The 21,130-nt window shown below is 42.6% G+C and overlaps 1 protein-coding gene across 1 annotated transcript in view; it reads left to right on the top strand.

Moving 5' to 3' along the window:
- LOC111238302 (phospholipase D1-like) overlaps positions 1 to 21,130 on the top strand; it is a 42,251-nt gene that overhangs the window by 202 nt on the left and 20,919 nt on the right. The window lies entirely within an intron of this gene.

The following is a 21,130-nucleotide window of genomic DNA, read 5'->3' as shown; positions in this document are numbered from 1 at the left end:
GATACCCCAAAATTCTTCATTTCTCTGCTCACGAAAAATAACCTTTTCTGTTGCTTTTCGTTGTTGAAAACCTGTTAATATTTAACTGTAAGAACTTGTATATGACTCACAGCCTATTGTTATTCTTAATCATGAATGTGATTTTTAAACGCCGTGGAGAGGCACAAAACTAACAGTTTTCTGCAAGAAAAGACACAAAGCGTGAAGAAAGTCTGAAAAAATAAAAAGATTAATTTGTGTGTGAGAATTTTATTTTTTCTTTTTTCTACTGGACAATCACCTCATCCAAAACCCACAAGAGTCATCTTACGACCCCCTGTAGGGTCCCGACCCCAGTGCATGACACCACCTGTATCTCCCTTCCTGATATATATACGAGTATATGTATTTATACTGTATATACTGTGTGTATATATATAATATATATATGTATATATATATATATATAAACTGTTATCGAGCAAAAATGTTGCTCAGTTGCAAACTCAAACAAATCAGATGCAAATACAGCCGCCTTTGCTGTGCCCCCATTGACGCGCGCTACATGTGGTTTGCACAGCCCTAAACACACACACACACACACACAACACACACACACACACACACCACACACACACACACACACACAGTCTCCAGCATATACAATGGCCTGCAGTATCGCAAAACCATCCACAACGTCAAATGTTGTGTGTGTCTCTGCTTGTTTATCTCATGTGTGAGACAGAAATGTCTGTGAAAGTGCGTCTGAGGTGTGTCTTAACAATAACTCCTGGTGGAACCGGTATGCAGGTAATTTAGAAGAATAACAGAAAAAGGGAAAAGAATAAAAGCAGAGGAAGGGAAGAGGATATAAAGGATCATCCACGTGGTGGAACGTGGTGGACGGCGAGCAGGAAACTGAGATTCTGCCAGGGTTAGACAGCGAGTTAGCTGCGTCACCGCTCATACTCCTGGCTTGTGTTCACTTCGATAAAGTGTTTTCAGAAAGCAGCCTCAGCTTCGGTTACACTGACTGTAACGTGCTCATTACACTCTTATGTCTTCTGTCTGCGAGGGAACAATGTTATCAGCACTACAAATCACACAGAAATACAAACCTGCTCTCCACTGCAACTAGTCTGGAAACACAAGACTTAGAGACGTGGAAACTTCCCTTCCAGTTCGGAATTTTAGAGTTTTAAGGTGGAATTTTAAGATGCACAAACCGCCCGTGTTAGGTTACATCAATCCCTGCATCAGCATCTGTATGGAGTCTACCTGACTTACTTCTGACATATGTAGACCCTGGATTGTGATCAAAAAATAAGCTAATATGGAATTTTTTAAAGGTATTTTTAGTATCATTAGAAGAGTAAGCCTGAGGCGGACAGGAAGTGGTTTCCAGCCAGACTCGGACAGATCACATGTTCTGATTACATGGTCAGGTCTGTCGACCACAGGAGGATAGCTGCGGATGTTTTTTCATACCAAGTAAAAGATAAAATATAATGTATTCAAACAAAATCCACTGATGTAAAAACATATATGGTAATTAAATAAGGAAAACACACGGAGAAACGACAGATACTGATGTTCGCCTCATGTGTTTACCTTTATTCTTCCTAAAGGTTTTGATCCAGTAAAAAACAGTCGGGCTTTTAAATGCATCTAAATGATTCCTGTGAGTCGTCTCGTTAACAATTAAAGTTTTCTGTTTGGATCCAGTGTTACTCAGTAAACACAGTGAGTATAGAGCTTCTAAAGCTTGTTTATTTGGAGCATCTGCAAGTAAAACTCCACCTGGTTCCCTTAAAGCTGCATGAACCCAGTTCTGGCAGAACCCCCGTGGAAATAGCAAAAAAGAATTTAAGATGATTAATGCAGACAGTGGTGTGTGTGTTGTGTGTGTGTGTTTGTAACATTATGCCCATCCAGTGAGCACTCACATTAATTGGGTACAGTGTGGAACATCAACCCCCCCGACACACACACACACACACACACACACACTGCATCACTCGCCAACCAGGTGGCAGCTTGCTGAGTCCAAAACACACACACACACACACACACACACACACACCACACAACAACCACACTAAATCAATTCTTCTTACTTCTGAGTCATCAGTGATCAATCAGTCTGATATTGATTCATCTGAAGTCACTTAATAGATAAAAACGAGACGTTTTATTAATCCTCAGATTTAAACTACATTGATTTAATGACGACACTGTGGTGAATGAATCAAGATCCTGATTCATAAATGTGTGTGAGTTCTGAAACACGTGGACATCAGTGGAGCTCAGACAATAAACCTGTAAATAATCCTAAAACACACATGGACGTGTTGTGTTGTGTTTGTGATGAAGTCCGTTAAAACTTGCTTGACTTCATCCTCATGTTTTTTACATTTCTGGAGTCGAGTCAGCGCAGCTCGCTCGCTCTAGCTCAACCTCAAATGTGAAAGTATCTGCCATATTTGCTTGAAAATGATAATTCAATTATCAATATAGTTGCTAATTAATTTTCTGTCAATCAGCTAATCAATGCAGCTGTGATACTTTACAGACAAAAGATCATTACAAAAAACTTAAAAGACACACACACACCAGAGCCAGTGTGGGAACTGGAGAACTCTGTATTATACAATAGCAGGAGGAGCATGCATTCCCTTTTCTTGTGCGAACACACACACACACACACACACACACACACACACCACACCACAACACACACACACACACACACACCACACACACACACACACCACACACACACACACACACCAGACAGAAGCCTCTGCAGCGTCGCCATCCACTGACCTGAGCCCACAGAGGCTGAGGGAAGCCCATCATCATCTTCATCATCATTCATCATCATCACGTCCTCACCCCCTGAACTGTCTCTCCGTCAGAAAACAAACTCTTAAAATAAATCAAGAAGCTGCTCTTCTCCTCTCCTCTCTCTCTCTCTCTCTCTCTCTCTCTCTCTCTCTCTTTAAATCTTCTCACACACACACACACGCTCTCACACACACACACTTCTCACACATGCACACACACATGCACAGAGCCCTCGCACACAGTCTGGGAGGCTGAGAGCCGAGTGCAGCGGAGCCTCGGCCACAGGGAGGGGAAGATCTGAGGGGGCGGACACTGCTGGGGAGGGAGGACACGCCTGGCCCGGGGGATTGAGGGCCTGAAGACAGCCATGAAGAGGGGAGGGGGGAGGCTGGGCTGTTGAGGCACCTGGCTGTGTTAGGGCTTTAAGTAGTTCAGGTGTTTTTTTCCCCCCCCCCCCCCCTGCCCCCCCCCCCCCCCCCCCCCTTCTGGAGCCACGTGGTCAGTGTTTACGGTTTTTTCTGTCTCTTATCAGGAAAACCAACTATTAGTCGGGTCATGATTAGTCGATCAACAGAAAAAATGTATCCATTTATATAATCATCAATCATTTACGTGATTTTGAAAAGAACAAATACAAAGAAAACAAACTGAGCTGTAATCAACACTTCACTATTTTCTGATGCTTTTAAAAACCAATCGATGAATCGATTTTAACACAGTACAACATTTACACTGCAAAATTATAAATTCACATTTAACGACTGAGAACTGACTTTGGCTCATTGCTGATCGATCAGTCGATCAATCACTGATGATAACGTGACTCCAAACATTGATCTCAATCATTAAATGAATAGTTTGAGAAACAAACTTATTCACTTTCTTACTGAGAGTTAGCTGGTTAGCTTAGCTTAGCATAAAGACTGGAAGCGGGGGGAAACAGCGACTCCGAAGCTCGCAATCGATGGGTGGGACTGTTTCTTGGCCAGGAGCAGACTAATTTCCCCTGGTTTTTGGAAAGTCTTTGAGACACAGGGCTGCAGCTACATGAAGTTTTTTCTAAGACAGAAAACGGCTGCTGATCGATGTGGAAACTGATTCCACCACTGAGCGACCACGCAGAGGAAAAAACTGAGATTTCCCGCCTCGCCCTGATGGAGGGAAGAGTCATCGTTCACTTTCAGTTCACAGTGGAAGAAGAAGAAGCGAGTCCCTGGTCTGAAAAGCAGACGTGCTGCTGCGCTGTTTGAGCCGTTTGCAGAGATTTGAACTGTGCAGCCCGGCGCTGCTGCCAGAGACGTTAATGCCTCAGCTGGATGCCAAGCTGCCGCTCCACTTCATTATGCACACACTATTGGCGAGAGTGGTTTTAGCCTTTCATCTGACTCTTGGCAAAGAAAACAAACAAGCACATTTACATAAACTTTAACTGTCCCTCAGTGTCTCTCGGTTAATCTGCAGATTGCTTTTTCTCCATTAACCTATTAATCGTTCGGGTCGGCCAGATGAATATAAAATATGGAATAAATTGCCGTTACAGTTTCCTAAAGCCCAAGGTGACTCCGACCAACAGTCCTGAAGCCAGAGATGTTCAGTTTACTGTGATATAAAACACAGGAAACGGCAGAAAAGCTTCACATTCAAGAAGCTGAAACGAGAAAATGTTTGAAAACTTACACAAAACAAAAACAACTGCTCTGCCCAGACCAAAGTGAGGAGGCCGGGAGCTCACGGTCACCTGAGGAGGTCACAGGTCGTACAGTAACAGCAACACGTGAGGGGAAGATGAGGAGTGAAGAAGAGGGTGTATCAGTATCAGGTAGGTGAACACACACCTGTACGAGTGTTCCTATGACTGAACACTGTGTTAGGAAACTGGCTGAACCAGAAGGATTTTCTGACTGTGTGTGTGTGTGTGTGTGTGTGTTGTGTGTGTGTGTGTGTGTGTATGTGTGTGTGTGTGTGTGAGCGTCTTCCCTCCCTGAGACGAGCCAACAGGCCGACATGACTCATTGTTGACATTCCAGAGAAGGGCCAATGCATTCAGACTCCCACCCACAAACCACTGTGAGCACTGCTGGCACACACACACACACACACACACACAGACCACACACCACACAGAAGCCACACACACACACAGAAGCACACACACACACACACAGGACACACACACAAACACACAGACACACATCACACAGAAGCACACACACACACAGAAGCACACACAACACACAGAAGCACCACACACACACCACACACAGACACACACACACAGAAGCGCACACACACACACACCACACACACACACACACACACACCACACACACACACACACACACACCACACACACACACCAGAAATCTTTCACTAACTGGAGAAAAACGAGTTGAAGGGATTGTGCTTAAAGCTGTACAAGCCCGACCTCAGAATGAAATTACAAATCATTTCCTACTTTCTTCTTCTCTTCATTATTTAATTCCCTCAAATTAATATAATCCCCTGAAATTACTAAATCGTGCCCTCACATTAGTTAATCTGCCCCCCCCTCCTGCCTCTCCTGTGCATCCAACCAAAGTAAAGTTCTCCAAAACCTGAAAACAAACATATTTCATCTCTTTTGGTTGTTTTCATCATTTTGCATCATTTTATGTCTTTTTGGACATTTTTCACCTTTTAGCAATCTTCTTGGTGTTTATTTTTGTACTGTGAATTTCATGTGTTCAAGTGCAGCTTGTGGTTCAGGGTTCATGACACTATCAACTACAGCGGCGGTACCTGGAAACAGGTAAACATGTGCAGCGTGGTTTACAGACAGATCTGGACTCCGCAGTGTTTTTAAACCTTTCGTCTTTCTAGAGCCGCCTGTTGATAAACACCAGCTTCCTGTCAGAATTTATTTTATAGGAACAGAGAGACTGCTGCTGCTGCACTGCTCCTGTTACTCAACATTTCATTCTAGCACATGTTTTTCTATGCAGCTTTCGTTATGAATGTAGTGTGAAATTCTTCATCCCTCGACAAGTGTGAATTATATTGAATGAAAAGACGGATGCTGCATGAAAGCTGCAGACCTGAGATTCTGCAGAGCAGGAAAAAACTAAATTTCACAGGATCATGTGAAATACTCAGTATCTGGGAAAATATTTTCAGCTTCTTACAAGAAACAAGTGGTTGTGATTGTTGTGGGATAAATTTCAAAGCCCAAAAATAGAGACATTTTTAAACTGAATGTCTGTAAAAGATTAAAATGCATGAAAAATATTTAAAAACAAGGAACAAGTGATTTAAATTAAATGTATTATGAATATTAGAAAATGAAACAACATTACATTAGAAAGACAACTCTTGGTTTAATAAAAGGAACATGGACATAAACACATTTTTACAAACAGAAGATAACGGGAGTCCGAGTTTAAACTCCTGAACGCCACTTGGCCATTTCCTGCTCCTGAATCAATACTGTGTGTCAGCTCGTCTTTGTAATGCTGCTCATACGAAGCCAGCAGCTCCACCCATCATCATCCTCAACGGTCGCCTTAACGATTGTTTCCTGGCTGACCTTACAGAGCTCGGACCATAACGACGCTCCGCCCGTTCGCGCTGCTTTTCTTTGGAAGAAAGCTGCTTTTCCTCCAACATGCTGTATGTGAGTTCATCTGTGGAAATCTCAGTCCAGAACAATGGAGGTGATTAGATCATTTCCCTTCAGCACAAACAGGTTTTCTCAGGGTTACATGTTGCACTGTGTCTGTGCAGCAGGAGGCCGGCGTCACTGTGACTCACAGAGAAAACACTAATTCAGTGGATTAAACCTCCTGTAACGTCTTCAAGGTAACGCCTCTAATTGAAGAAGCAGAGACAGAACTACGCTTATTAACGTCCACACTCTGGAGACGCAGTGTGACGCCCTGCTTACGGTCACCTCTGTCTACTGCAGCAACCACTGACACAAAATGAACAATCTTAGTGGGAAGAAAAACTAAAAACATTCAGAGTTTCACTTCATCAGCTCACACAGATGAACATGAACATGTTTCTTCTCATACATCCACGGCTGTGAGTCAGCTGCTTTTTGACAGTCAACACAACACACGCATGAAAAGTACTTCTAAGTTGCTTGAGGGAATGTGGAAAGATTGTGGCTCAACTAACTTAAACAACATTTCAACATTAGCTGGTTTTTAACTCCTGAAATCATGTGTTGTGAGCGTACGGTAATAAACGGTTGTAATAGCTGCTAAAAGTAGTAAAATGAAAGCTTAAATATAGAAGTGAAATGTTTACTTTTAAATCTCACAATGGAAGAAAAAACAAGAAGAGCTTCTCTGCCTGACAAATAAACTGTAGAACAATCACCCCTTCATTAATCAACAGAAAACCATAGACCAAATAAATAACCTCCATGCAGTCCCAAATCTCCCTGTGTCAAATCCAGTTTTTAAAACATCTCTAGGACCATCGGTTAAATCAGTTTGGTCTGACATGCTGCAGATTTCTAAGTTGATTTGTGTTTAATCAGATTTACCACGTGAATCTGGGACCAGGTCTCATTCAAGCACAGACAACCGAACATGTCGGATACACAGGGAGCTCGACTTTTACTCCCTCGCATCTATTTCACACCCGCAGAGAGTCTTTGTTCGATTCCACCTCGGGTGTGTCGGGTGCGAATGTAGAAATCCAAAGACAGAAATCTGAAATTTAAACCCATAAATATATAAAACCAAAACTGTCTGAAATATTAGATCCAAGGCAGGACAGTATGGTTTTTAAAGTGTCACACTTCATTCTGTTTTTAGATGATGATTAATAAGTGGATTTTAAATATTTTAAATTCAACTTTTCGTCAGTAGAGTTTACATGCATGCTGTCCGTCGACCAGACAGTTCATTCCGTTTCACGCTTATCTTTACTTTGGAGAACTTCATTAATTCACTAAAACAGAATCGTAATTTCTTCCAGTGGCGCAGTGTCACTCTGCAGAAGACAAAAGTGGAGATAACCTTTTCCCAAAAACCACAGGACACTAAAGAATGAACTCAAGAATTCGAATGCAGTAAAAGTATTCAGAGTAAGAGAAGAAGAGTTTCACTTCAACCCGAACCTTGTTTTCCAGTTCTTGGGAGGTCCACAGGTTCAGAAGGAGGGAGGACAAAGGTTTGTCTCAATGTTAAAGTAGTGCTGAGATATTTCCCTCTGAGGAAAATGACGTTTCCCCAAAAGGGAGCCACGCTGCAGCTTCAGGCCTGTTACATGAAAGCATCTCCACTAGTTGCAGATATTAGTTTCCCATCCTCAGTAAAACATGTGTTTTACAATCTCGAGCTCTGTGTCGGATGTGGGAGAGTTAATATGTTTCACAATCATCCTATTCATCAGTGGCAAACTTCCTGCCATTTCTGCTGTGTTTGAAGTGATTTCAAAGAAAACAGAACCTGTGTTTCAGACTTTCTTTACTGGTTTTCAGTTTCTGTTACTGGAGCTGTAGCGGTGTCCATCTCCAGCGAACAACGAAAAAACAGCATCGTGACCGGTCTGTCGTCTGTCTACAAACATGCCACAGTTTGAATGAACGCAGCCTGACATCATCCTGCACAATGTGACTGACAAGCTTGCAACACCCTCCTCTTTCTTGTGCATGTAAATTTTGTGTATTACTGTGCGGTGTGTGTGTGTGTTTGTGTGTGTGTGTGTTTGTAAGAGCGGTGGAAGGTCAAGGTAACACAGACGCCCGATTTCACCCAACGTTAAGACTCCTCCTGGTATCTTTTATCTCCATCAGCTGATTGTAATCTCCAGATCCGCAACAACATGACTCAACTCAGCCTTTACAACACCAGCCAAACACTGTGGCACAACAGTGTGTGTGTGTGGTGTGCTGGTGTTGTGTGTGGTGGTGTGTGTTGTGTCGTGTGTGTTTGTGTGTGTCCCATTTACTGAGACATTTGTGGCATTCAGTGACACTCCCAAAGCTCACCATTGATTAACATTTAATTAAGCAGCTAGGAGAGAAGCTCATGTGTCACAGCTGAATTCACAAACAGCAAACGGTGTTGTAAACAGCGTCAACGAGATCAGCTGACCGCGTTGTCCAGAAAACTGTTTCCACTTTAAAAAGGTAAAAAGAGTTGTCAGAACAAACCATGACTGAAGCGCTGTGGTGCTGTACCTGTGTACCATGGACGCTTGGTTGTCACGGTTACCAAATATATCACGCGACCGTTCGTTGCGTGTGACAATAATAACGCGGTGATGGCTTGGTAGGTTTTAGGGAAAGATCGTTGATTTTGGTTAAAATAAGTTCATTGCTCAACGTGAGATGATCTCTGTTGTCATGGTTACACAGTCGTTGATGACAAAAAACTGCCTGGTTTCAAATGGGAATCGAACACGCGCTCTCTCCTGGTCATATTCATCCATTCACCACAACCTTGTCTCTTTTTTAATACTAACGTCACGCGACACCTTTTCCTCCGTGCATAGTTCACTATGGACCACTAGATTGTCGCCTAGCAACAGAAAAGGGAGGGCGGCTCTGATCCTCTTCTTCTGATTGGCTGACTGTTTTCTGAGTGATCCAATAAAAAATATAGCAGGATTTCAAGGTAAAAAACATCAGAGAAACCAAATCCTGCAAGTTGGGATGGTGGGCTCCAGGTGGGCGGGGCTTTGGTGACTGCTTTGTTGTGACATCACAAAGTTCCAGAAGTCCTGACGGCTTGGTTTAAGCTCAGTTTCTGAAACAGGCTGTGTGCATATTTCCTCTGTGGACTGGGCTTTGATACTTTCACAGTATTAATATAAGAAGCTAGAGCTGATCTATTAATCACACTCACCATGGACACAGAGAAATGCACACAAGCCTGTATTCAGAAACTAGCCTTTAAAACCAGCCGTCAGTGACTTCTGGAACTTTTGTTGATGTCACAACAAAAGACAGTCACAAGGCGCGCCGCCCCACCTGGAGCGCCAGCCATCCAAACCTTGCAGGATTTGGTTTCTCTGAGTGTTTTTTACCTGAAATCTGCTATATTTTTTATTGGATCACTCAGAAGAAGCAGTCAGCCAAGTCAGAAGAAGCAGAGCATCAGAAGCCGCCTCCTTTTCTGTTGCTAGCGACATCTTAGTGGTCATAGTAACTGATGACCGGAGGGGAAAGGTGTCGGTGGACGTAGTATAAAAAGAGACAAGTTTTGGTGGATGGCAGAATATGACACAGAGAGCGGTGTTCGATTCCCATTTGAAAACCAAGCAGTTTTTTGTCATTCAACGACTTGTGTAACGCATGACAAACAAGATCATCTCACGTTGAGCACAAAGAACTTATTTTAAACCAAAATCAAAGATCTTTCCCTAAACCTAACCAAGCCATCCCGTTATTATTGTCACCCACCGCAGACGAACGTCGCGTGTGTTGATATGGTAACGTGACAAACCAAAGGTCGCGGTACACAGGGTACGAGCACCACAGCGGCTTCAGTCATGGTTTGTTCTGACACTTTTTACCTTTTTAAAGTGGGAAGAACATTTTGGAAAACGGTGTCAGCTGATACTGTGACGCCTGTTTACACCCGTTTGTCTGTTTGTGAATTCAGCTGTGACACATGAGCTTCCTCCTGCTGCTTATAATGTTTATAATGGGTGATTTGAGTGTCAACTGAAATGGCGCACAAATGGTCCGAGTAAATTGACCACACACACACACACACACACACACACACACACACACACACACACACACAGCACACCACACACACTGTGTTGTGCCCACAGGTTTGGCTGGTTGTAAAGGTCTGAGTGAGTCATGTTGTTGCGGATCTGGAGATTACAATCAGCTGATGGAGCATAAAGATTACCAGGAGGAGTCTTAACGTTGGGTAGAAATGGGCGTCTGTGTTACCTGACCTTCCACTCCCTCTTACAAACACACACACACACAAACACACACACCACACGCACAGTAATACACAAAATTTACAGCACAAGAAAGAGGAAGGGTGTTGCAAGCTGTCAGTCACATGTGCAGGATGATGTCAGCTCGCGTTCATCAACTGTGCCATGTTGTAGACAGAACGACCCCCAGAAAAACCGGTTTTTTTTTTTTTTTCAAGGGGATCGGGGGCTGTTTTTTTTTCTTTTGTTTTTCGTGTGGAGATGGACACCGCTACAAGCTCCCAGTACAGAAACTGGAAACCAGAAAGAAAGTCTGAAACACAGGTTCTGTTTTCTTGAAATCACTTCAACAGCAGAAATGCAGAAGTTTGCCCACTGATGAAATAGGATGATTGTGAAACTCAGTATTTAACTCTCCACCATCCGACACAGGAGCTCGAGATTGGTTAAAAACATGTTTACTGAGGATGGAAATAAATATCTGCAACTAGTGGAGATGTTTATGTAACAGGCCTGAAGCTGCAGCGTGGCTCCCTTTTGGAAACGTCATTTTTTCCTCCAAGGGAAATATCTCAGCACTACTTTAACATGAGACAAAAAACCTTTTGTCCTCCCCCTTCTTGAAACTGTGAACACTCCAGAACTGGCAAATACAAGGTTGGGGTGAAGTGAACTCCTTCTTCTTCTTCTCTGAATACTTTTACTGCTTCGAATTCTTGAGTTCATTTTTTAGTGTCTGTGGTTTTGGGGAAAAGGTTATCTCCCACTTTTGTCTTCTGCAGAGTGACACTGCGCCACTGGAAGAAATTAGATTCGTTTTAGAATTAATGAAGTTCAAAGTAAAAAGATTTAAAAGCGTGAAACGATATTAACTGTCTGGTCGACGGACACATCAGGTAAATCTTAGTGACGAAAGTTGGAATTTAAAAATATTTAATCCACTTATTAATCATCATCTAAAAACAGAATGGTGTGACCATTAAAAAACCAACTTCCTGCTGGATCTAATATTTCAGGGACAGTTTTGGTTTTATATATTTATTGTTTTATTTTTCAGATTTCTGTCTTTTAGATTTCTACCATTCGCGCGACACACCCGAGGTGAATGAAACAACAGACTCTCTGCGGGTGTGAATAGCTTGCGAGGGGAGTAAAAAGTCGAGCTCCCTGTGTATCCGACGATGTTCAGGTTTGTCTGTGCTTGAATGAGACTCGGTCCCAGATTCACGTGTATTAAATCTGATTAAACACAAATCAACTTAGAAAATCTGCAGCATGTCAGACCAAACTGATTTAAACCGATGGTCCTAGAGATGATTTTAAAACTGGATTTACACGGGAGATTTGGGACTGGATGGAGTTATTTTATTGCGTTCGGTATGTTTCTTTGATTAATTGAAGGGGTGATTGTCTACATGTTTATTGTCAGGCAGAGGAAGCTCTTCTTGTTTATTCTTGTCCCTTGTGAGATTTTAAAGTAAATTTCACTTCTATATTTAAGCTTTCATTGACTACTTTTAGCAGCTATTACAACCGTTCTATTACCTACGCTCACAAACACATATTTCAGAGTTAAAACCCAGCTTAATGTTGAATGTTTTTAAGTTATTCGAGTCCAACCAATCCTTCCACATTCCCTCAAGCAACTTTAGAAGTACTTTATCATGCGTGTGTCTGTGTGGACTGTCACAAAGCAGCTGACTCACAAGCCGTGGATGTATGAGAAGACATGTTTTCATTGTTCATCTGTGTGAGCTGATGAAGTGAAACTCTGAATGTTTTTAGTTTTCTTCCACTAAGATTGTTCATTTTGTGTCAGTGGTTGCTGCAGATAGACAGAGGTTCCCAGTAGGAGGCAGCGTCACACTGCGTCTCCAGAGTGTTGACGTTAATAAGCGTAGTTCTGTCTCTGCTTCTCATTAGAGGCGTTACCTTGAAGACGTTACAGGGAGGTTTAATCCACTGAATTAGTGTTTTCTCTGTGAGTCACAGTGACGCCGGCCTCCTGCTGCACATTACCACAGTGCAACATGTTTAAACCCTGAGAAACCTGTTTGTGCCTGAAGGGAAATATTCTAATCACCTCATTGTTCTGACTGAGATTTCCACAGATGACACTACATACAGCATGTTGGAGAAAAGCAAGCTTTCTTCCAAAAGAAAAGCAGCGGACGGCGACGTCGGTTATGTCCGAGCTCTTGTAGGTCAGCCAGGGAACAATCGTTAAGGCGACCGTTGAGGGATTGATGGTGGAAGCTGATGCTTCGTAATGAGCAGCATTACAAAGACGAGCTGACACACAGTATTGGATCAGGAGCAGCGAAAATGTCCAAAGTGCACTGCCGCAGCACTGCATGCACCTCTTGCTTCAGGAGTTAAACTCGGACTCCGGTTATTCTTCTGTTTGTAAAAAATGTGTTTATGTCCATTTCCTTTTTATTAAACCAAGAGTTGTCTTTCTAATGTAATGTTGTTTCTTTCTAATATTCATAATACATTTAATTTAAATCACATTGTTTCCTTTGTTTTTTAAATATTTTCATGTATTTTGTGAGAGTCTTTTACAGACATTCCAGTTTAAAAATGTTCTATATTTTTGGGCGTTTGAAATTTATCCACAAACAATCACAACCACTTGTTTCTTTTTTAAAGAAGCTGAAAATATTTTCCCAAGATACTTGAAGTTTTCACATTGATCCTGTGATTAAGTTTTTATTCCTGCCTCTGCAGAATCTCAGGTTCTGCCAGCTCATGCCAGCATCCGTCTTTTCATGAATATAATTCACACTTGTCGGAGGGATGAAAGCCCACATTTCACACCACATTCATAACGAAAGCCTGCATAGGAAAACTGTGCCTAGAATGAAATGTTGTAAGTAACAGGAGCAGTGCAGCAGCCAGCAGTCTCTCTGTTTCCTATAAAATAACTCTGACAGGAAGCTGCGTGTTTATCAACAGCGCTCTAGAAAGACGAAGGTTTAAAAACACTGCCGGAGTTCCAATCTGTCTGTAAACCACGCTGCACATGTTTACCTGTTTCCAGTAGCCGCCTGGTAGTTGATAGTGTCATTGAACCCTGAACACCAAGCTGCACTTGAACCACATGAACATTCACAGTACAAAAATAAACACCAAGGAAGATGCTAAAAGGTGAAATTATATATGTCCAAAAAAGAAACATTTAAAATGATGCAAAATGATGAAAAAACAACCAAAAAGAAGATGAAATATGTTTGTTTTCAAGGTTTTGGAGAACTTTACTTTGGGCTGGATGCACAGGAGAGGCAGGAGGGGGGGGGCAGATCTCACTAATGTGTAGGGCACGATTAGTAATCAGGGGGATTAATTATTAATTGGGAATTAATTCATGAAGAGAAGAAGAAAGTAGGAAATGATTTGTAATTCATTCTGAGGTCGGGCTTCGTACCAGCTTTAAGGCACAATCCCTTCAACTCGTTTTTCTCCAGTTAGTGGAAAAGATTTCTGTGCTGTGTGTGATCCTGTGTGTGTTGACTGTGTGTGTGTGGAATGTGTGTCCATGATGTGTGCGTGTAAGTGTGTGTGTGTGTGTGTGCGCTTCTGTGTGTGTGTGTCTGTGTGTGTGTGTGTGTGTGCTTCTTGTGTTGTGGTGCTCCTGTTGTGTGTGCTGTGCTTCTGTGTTTGTGTGTGTCTGTGTGTGTGTGTGTGTGCTTCTGTGTTGTGTGTGTGCTTTGTGTGTGTGTGTCTTGTGTGTGTTGTGTGTTGTGTGTGCCACAGTGCTCATCATGTGGGTGGGATTGAATGCATGGCCCTGCTCTTGGAATGCAACAATGAGTCATGTCGGCCTGTGGCTCCCGTCTCAGGAGGGAAGACGCTCACACACACACACACACATACACACACACACACACACACAACACACACACACCCACACACACACACACAGTCAGAAAAATCCTTCTGGTTTCAGCCAGTTTTTCCTAACACAGTTCATCAAGGAACACTCGTACAGTGTAGTGTTCACCTACCTGATACTGATACACCCCTCTTCTCACTTCCTCAGTCTTCCCCTCATGTTGCTGTTACTGTACGACCTGTGACCTCCTCAGTACCGTTGAGCTTCCCGGCCTCCTCACTTTGTCTGGCAGAGCAGCTTGTTTTTGTTTTGTGTAAGTTTTCAAACATTTTCTCGTTTCAGCTTCTTGAATGTGAAGCTTTTCTGCCGTATTCCTGTGTTTTATATCACAGTAAACTGAACATCTCATGGCTTCAGGGACTTGTTGGTCGGAGTTCACCTTGGGCTTTAGGAAACTGTAACGGCCATTTATCCACTATTTATATCATCTGGCGCCGAGCACTCCCGAACGATAATAGGTTAATGAGAAAAGCAATCTGCAGATTAAACCGAGAGACACTGAGGGACAGTTTAAAGTTTTATGTAAATGTTGCTTGTTTGTTTTCTTTGCCAAGAGTCAGATGAAAAGGCTCAAACCACTCTCGCATCAGTGTGTGCATAATGAAGGTGGAGCGGCAGCTCTGGCATCCAGCTGAGGCATTAAACGTCTCTGGCAGCAGCGCCGGGCTGCACAGTCAAATTCTTCTGCCAAACGCTTCCAAAAACGCAGCAGCACGTCTGCTTTTCAGACAGGAAACTCGCTTCTTCTTTCTTCCCACTGTGAACTAAGTGAACGATGGACTCTTCCTCCATCAGGGCGAGGCGGAAAATCTCCAGTTTTTCCTCTGCCGTGGTCGCTCAGTGGTGGAATAGTTTCCACATCGACTCAGCAGCCGTTTTCTGTCTTTAGAAAAACTTCATGTAGCTGCAGCCCTGTGTCTCAAAGACTTTCCAAAACCAGGAAATAGTCTGCCTCTGGCCAAGAAACCAGTGTCCCACCCATCGATTAGCAGCTTCGGAGTCGCTGTTTCCCCCGCTTCCAGTTCTTTATGCTAAGCTAAGCTAACAACGCTAACTCTCAGTAAGAAAGTGAATAAGTTTGTTTCTCAAACTATTCATTTAATGATTGGATCAATGTTTGAGTCACGTTATCATCAGTGATTGATCGACTGATGATCAGCAATGAGCCAAAGTCGTTTCTCAGTTCGTTAAAATGTGAATTTAATAATTTTGCCAGTGTAAATGTTGTACTTGTGTTTAATCGGATTCATCGATTGGTTTTTAAAAGCCATCAGAAAATAGTGAAGTGTTGATTAACAGCCTCAGTTTCTTTTCTTTGTATTTGTTTCTTTTCAAAATCACGTAAATGATTGATCGATTATATAATAATGGATACCATTTTCTGTTGATCGACTAATCCAATGACCCGACTAATAAGTGAGTTTCCTGATAAGAGACAGAAAAAACCGCACTGGACCACGTGGCTCCAGTGAAAACCTCTGTAACTACTTGACCCCTTTTAAACCAGAACCAGGTGCCTCAACCCCCCCTCCCCCCTCCCCTCTTCATTGGCTGGCTTCAGGCTCCTCCATCCCCCTCGGGCCAAATGGCGTGTGTCCTCCTCCCCAGCAGTGTCCCGCCCCTTCAGTCTTCCCTCCTTGTGGCCGAGGCTCCGCTGCACTCGGCTCTCAGCCTCCCAGACTGTGTGCGAGGGCTCTGTGCATGTGTGTGTGCGATGTGTGAGAGTGTTGTGTGTGTGGAGAGCGTGTGTGTGTGTGTAGAAGATTTAAAGAGAGAAGAGAGAGAGAGCATGAAGAGAGAGAGAGGAGAGAGAGAGAGAGTAGGAAGAGCAGCTTCTTGATTTATTTAGAGTTTTGTTTTTCTTGACGGAGAGACAGTTCAGGGCAGGTGGAGACGTGATGATGATGATTTTTGATGATGGAAGATTTGATGGAGGGCTCCCTCAGCCTCTGTCGGGCTCAGAGTCAGTGAGATGGCCGACGCTGCAGACGCGTCTGTCTGGTGGTGTTGTGTGTGTTGTGTGTGTGTGGTTGTGGTGTTGTGTGTGTGTGTGTGTGTGTGTGTGTGTGTGTGTGTGTGTGTGTGTGTGTGTGTGTGTTCGCACAAGAAAAGGGAATGCATGCTCCTCCTGCTATTGTATAATACAGAGTTCTCCAGTTCCCACACTGGCTCTGTGTGTGTGTGTGTCTGTTTAAGTTTTTGTAATGATCTTTTGTCTGTAAAGTATCACAGCTGCATTGATTAGCTGATTGACAGAAAATTAATTAGCAACTATATTGATAATTGAATTATCATTTTCAAGCAAATATGGCAGATACTTCACATTTGAGGTTGAGCTAGAGCGAGCGAGCTGCGCTGACTCGACTCCAGAAATGTAAAAACATGAGGATGAAGTCAAGCAAGTTTTAACGGACTTCATCACAAACACAACAACAACACGTCCACTGTGTGTTTTAGGATTATTTACAGGTTTATTGTCTGAGCTCCACTGATGTCCACGTGTTTCAGACTCACACACATTTATGAATCAGGATCTCTGATTCATTCACACAGTGTCGTCATTAAATCAATGTAGTTTAAATCTGAGGATTAATACAAACGTCTCGTTTTTATCTATTAAGTGACTTCAGATGAATCAATATCAGGACTGATTGATCACTGATGACTCAGAAGTAAGAAGATGATTTAGTGTGTGTGTGTGTGTGTGTGTGTGTGTGTGTGTGTGTTTGGACTCAGCAAGCTGCCACCTGGTTGGCGAGTGATGCAGTGTGTGTGTGTGTGTGTGTGTGTGTGTCGGGGGGGTTGATGTTCCACACTGTACCCAATTAATGTGAGTGCTCACTGGGATGGGCATAATGTACAAACACACACACACACACACACACCACTGTCTGCATTAATCATCTTAAATTCTTTTTTGCTATTTCCACGGGGGGTTCTGCCAGAACTGGGTTCATGCAGCTTTAAGGGAACCAGGTGGAGTTTTTACTTGCAGACTGCTCCAAATAAACAAGCTTTAGAAGCTCTATACACTGTGTTTACTGAGTAACACTGGATCCAAACAGAAACTTTAATTGTTAACGAGACGACTCACAGGATTCATTTAGATGCATTTAAAAGCCCGACTGTTTTTACTGGATCAAAACCTTTAGGAAGAAATAAAGGTAAACACATGAGGCAACATCAGTATCTGTCGTTTCTCCGTGTGTTTTCCTTATTTTAATTACCATATATGTTTTTACATCAGTGGATTTTGTTTGAATACATTATATTTTATCTTTTACTTGGTATGAAAAACATCCGCAGCTATCCTCCTGTGGTCGACAGACACTGACCATGTAATCAGAACATGTGATCTGTCCGAGTCTGGCTGGAAACCACTTCCTGTCCGCCCTCAGCTTTACTCTTCTAATGATACTAAAAATACTTTAAAAAATTCAAATATTAGCTTATTTTTTATCACAATCCAGGTCTACAATATGTCAGACAGTAAGTCAGGTAGACTCCATACAGATGCTGATGCAGGGATTGATGTAACCCTAACACGGGCCGGTTTGCATCTTTAAATTCCACCTTAAAACTCTAAAAATTCCCGAACTGGAAGGGAAGTTTCACGTCTCTAAGTCTTGTGTTTCCAGATCTAGTTCAGTGGAGCAGGTTTGTATTTCTGTGTGATTTGTAGTGCTGATAACATTGTTCCCTCGCAGACAGAAGACATAAGAGTGTATGAGCACGTTACAGTCAGTGTAACCGAAGCTGAGCTGCTTTCTGAAAACACTTTATCGAAGTGAAACACAAGCCAGGAGTATGAGCGGTGACGCAGCTAACTCGCTGTCTAACCTGCAGAATCTCAGTTTCCTGCTCGCCGTCCACCACGTTCCCCCACCGTGGATGATCCTTTATATCCCTCTTCCCTTCCTCTGCTTTTATTCTTTCCCTTTTTCTGTTATTCTTCAAATTACCTGCATCACCGGTTCCACCAGGAGTTATTGTTAAGACACACCTCAGACGCACTTTCACACACATTTCTGTCTCACACATGAGATAAAACAAGCAGAGACACACACACATTTGACGTTGTGGATGGTTTTGCATACTGCAGGCCATTGTATATGCTGGAGACTGTGTGTGTGTGTGTGTGTGTGTGTGTGTGTGTGTGTGTTTAGGCTGTGCAACCACATGTAGCGGCGTCATGGGAGCACAGCAAAGGCGGCTGTATTTGCATCTGATTTGTTTGAGTTTGCACTGAGCAACATTTTGCTCGATAACAGTTTATATATATATACATATATATATATATATATATACACACACAGTATATACAGTATAAATACATATACTGTATATATATCAGGAAGGGAGATACAGGTGGTGTCATGCACTGGGGTCGGGACCCTACAGGGGGTCGTAAGATGAATCTTGTGGGTGGTGAGGTGATTGTCCAGGTAGAAAATAAGAAAAAATAAAATTCTCACACACAAATTATCTTTTTATTTTTCAGACTTTCTTCAGTCTTTGCTTTTCTTGCAGAAAACTGTAGTTTTTCCCTCTCCAGGCCTTTAAAAATCACTCATATTAAAATAACAAAAGGCTGTGAGTCATTACAATTCTTACATTAATATTAACGGTTCACAACGAAAAGCAACAGGGAAAAGTTATTTTTGTGAGCAGAGAAATGAATGAATTTTGTATTTAAAAGCAGGAGCTCACTTTACATCAAAGAGATGACAACACTTACAATTTTATCACTCTGGATTCAGTAGAAAGATTTCATGTTTTAATATTTCATGATGCTCTGAGGGCCGTTAAAAGCTTTTTGAGGGCAGAATTGTCGGCACAAATAATTTTATTTACCTCAGCTGCGGAGAGAAGCAGGCTGTTCTATTAGAGAGATGCCTGATTATATAAGTGATGCACATTACATCAGATTTTAGTAAGAAGCCTTCCTGTTTATCTGTGCTCGTCTTGATGAATTCAGGGCAAAGTTTGTTCTTTTGATTGTGTTAAACTGGATTTTGATAAAACTCAACACATTCAAATCCTTCCTCTGGCTCAGTCCTGCTCTCTTTTATTGTGAAACGTCTGTACAGGAAGTGCTGACAACAGCTTAACAAAGCTAAAAATGGTAAAGCAGAAGTGCCTTGAAACAATTGTTTTCCTATTTAAGAAGAGAAAGTGATGATTTTATTTTACAGTGTGTGAAGTTCAGACTGATGCAGGATTTCTGGGTTTATTGTCAATATATTCTTTCATTTAAATGTTCAATATTTCAGACGTTGGTTCAAATGTCCTTTAAAAGCTGTTGCTGGGATTACATAGAGTTTTTTTCACAGGGAGATTAACACACCTGCGTCTGAACACTGTGCACATTTAGTAGTGAAATTGTTTGTTAATTAAATGGCGAGTTGAATGAGGTGGAGCGTCGGACTCGTGGCTGCTGTTGGACGCTCTTTTGGCGTCCGGCGGTTTCGTACTGGTGGCTGGTTGGCCAGTGCGGTTGGTGGAGGTGTCAATCTGGTGGGAGGAAGTGAAAGCAGACGGACCACATTTAAAACACGCTTGAACCTTTTATGGAGAACCAGAGCTTCTTTTATTAGAAATGAAACGTTGTGCATGAGCGAACTTCTACACATCAGACTGTTTTCATATTACAGAGAGTTCAGCCACTGCTTCTCAGCTGCAGATGAACCGTGAGAGTTGGTGCTGTTTAGATATCGAGTTAGCCATCATGTTAAGGCTCCTTTCACCTTGTTACGCGTTATGAGTTAGACCAGTTCTGCATGGTGGTCTCACGTCCTTATTGACATGAATTCAGGATGGATGTATGTCTGAATGGGCCTGACAGGCTCAGGTCCCGGGGTCTTTTCTGACCCACCGTAAAACGACCGTGAAGAGACACAGTACGACTGCAGACAGGCGCCCAGAGAGAGACACAAAGAAGAAACGATTACAAGAAAGAACCACCATGAAGAGGATCAAAATTTGGGTTTGGGTGTCTTGCTCTTGTGTTGTAGGGGTGGGGTGGGGGGGCGTCAACACGTCTGTATCCAGGAGGCCATTGTGCTGTAATCCTTCTACACCTGTCAGGCCCTCTGTGTGTGACATTACTGACCTCATCTACCAGCTGAAAGTAAAAGCTTTCTGTCATTCGTCTGTTAGGTAAATATTTGTTACGGCTTTATACAGACGGACGGGAGAGAACAGCAGTCAGATGAAAAGCAATGATGTGGAGGAAGAAGAGTGTTTCTCAGTTCCCTCACAAGCTGCTTTATGAAGCTACTTTATTCCTATAAATGAGCAACGTGAGGCCAAGAGATGCTCACTTCTCCTCACAGTAAATCCCCCCAGTGGAAATGAGTTTTATCATTTATGGGAATTCTGTTGCCAACTTACAGAGAATGAACCAAATCTGCAGCTTCTCTCAGCTGAGTGTCAGAGCATCTTTTGATTCATCGTTTTGGTTTTTATTGACCACTGCTTTAGTGTTTAGTTCCCTTTCTCACCCTCTTCGGC

The sequence above is a fragment of the Seriola dumerili genome, unplaced genomic scaffold (assembly GCF_002260705.1).
Source record: "Seriola dumerili isolate Sdu_G_001 unplaced genomic scaffold, Sdu_1.0 BDQW01001298.1, whole genome shotgun sequence".
In the NCBI taxonomy this organism is placed as follows: domain Eukaryota; kingdom Metazoa; phylum Chordata; class Actinopteri; order Carangiformes; family Carangidae; genus Seriola; species Seriola dumerili.
The sequence above is the reverse complement of the archived record's forward strand: the minus strand, read 5'-3'. Positions and strand labels throughout refer to the sequence as shown.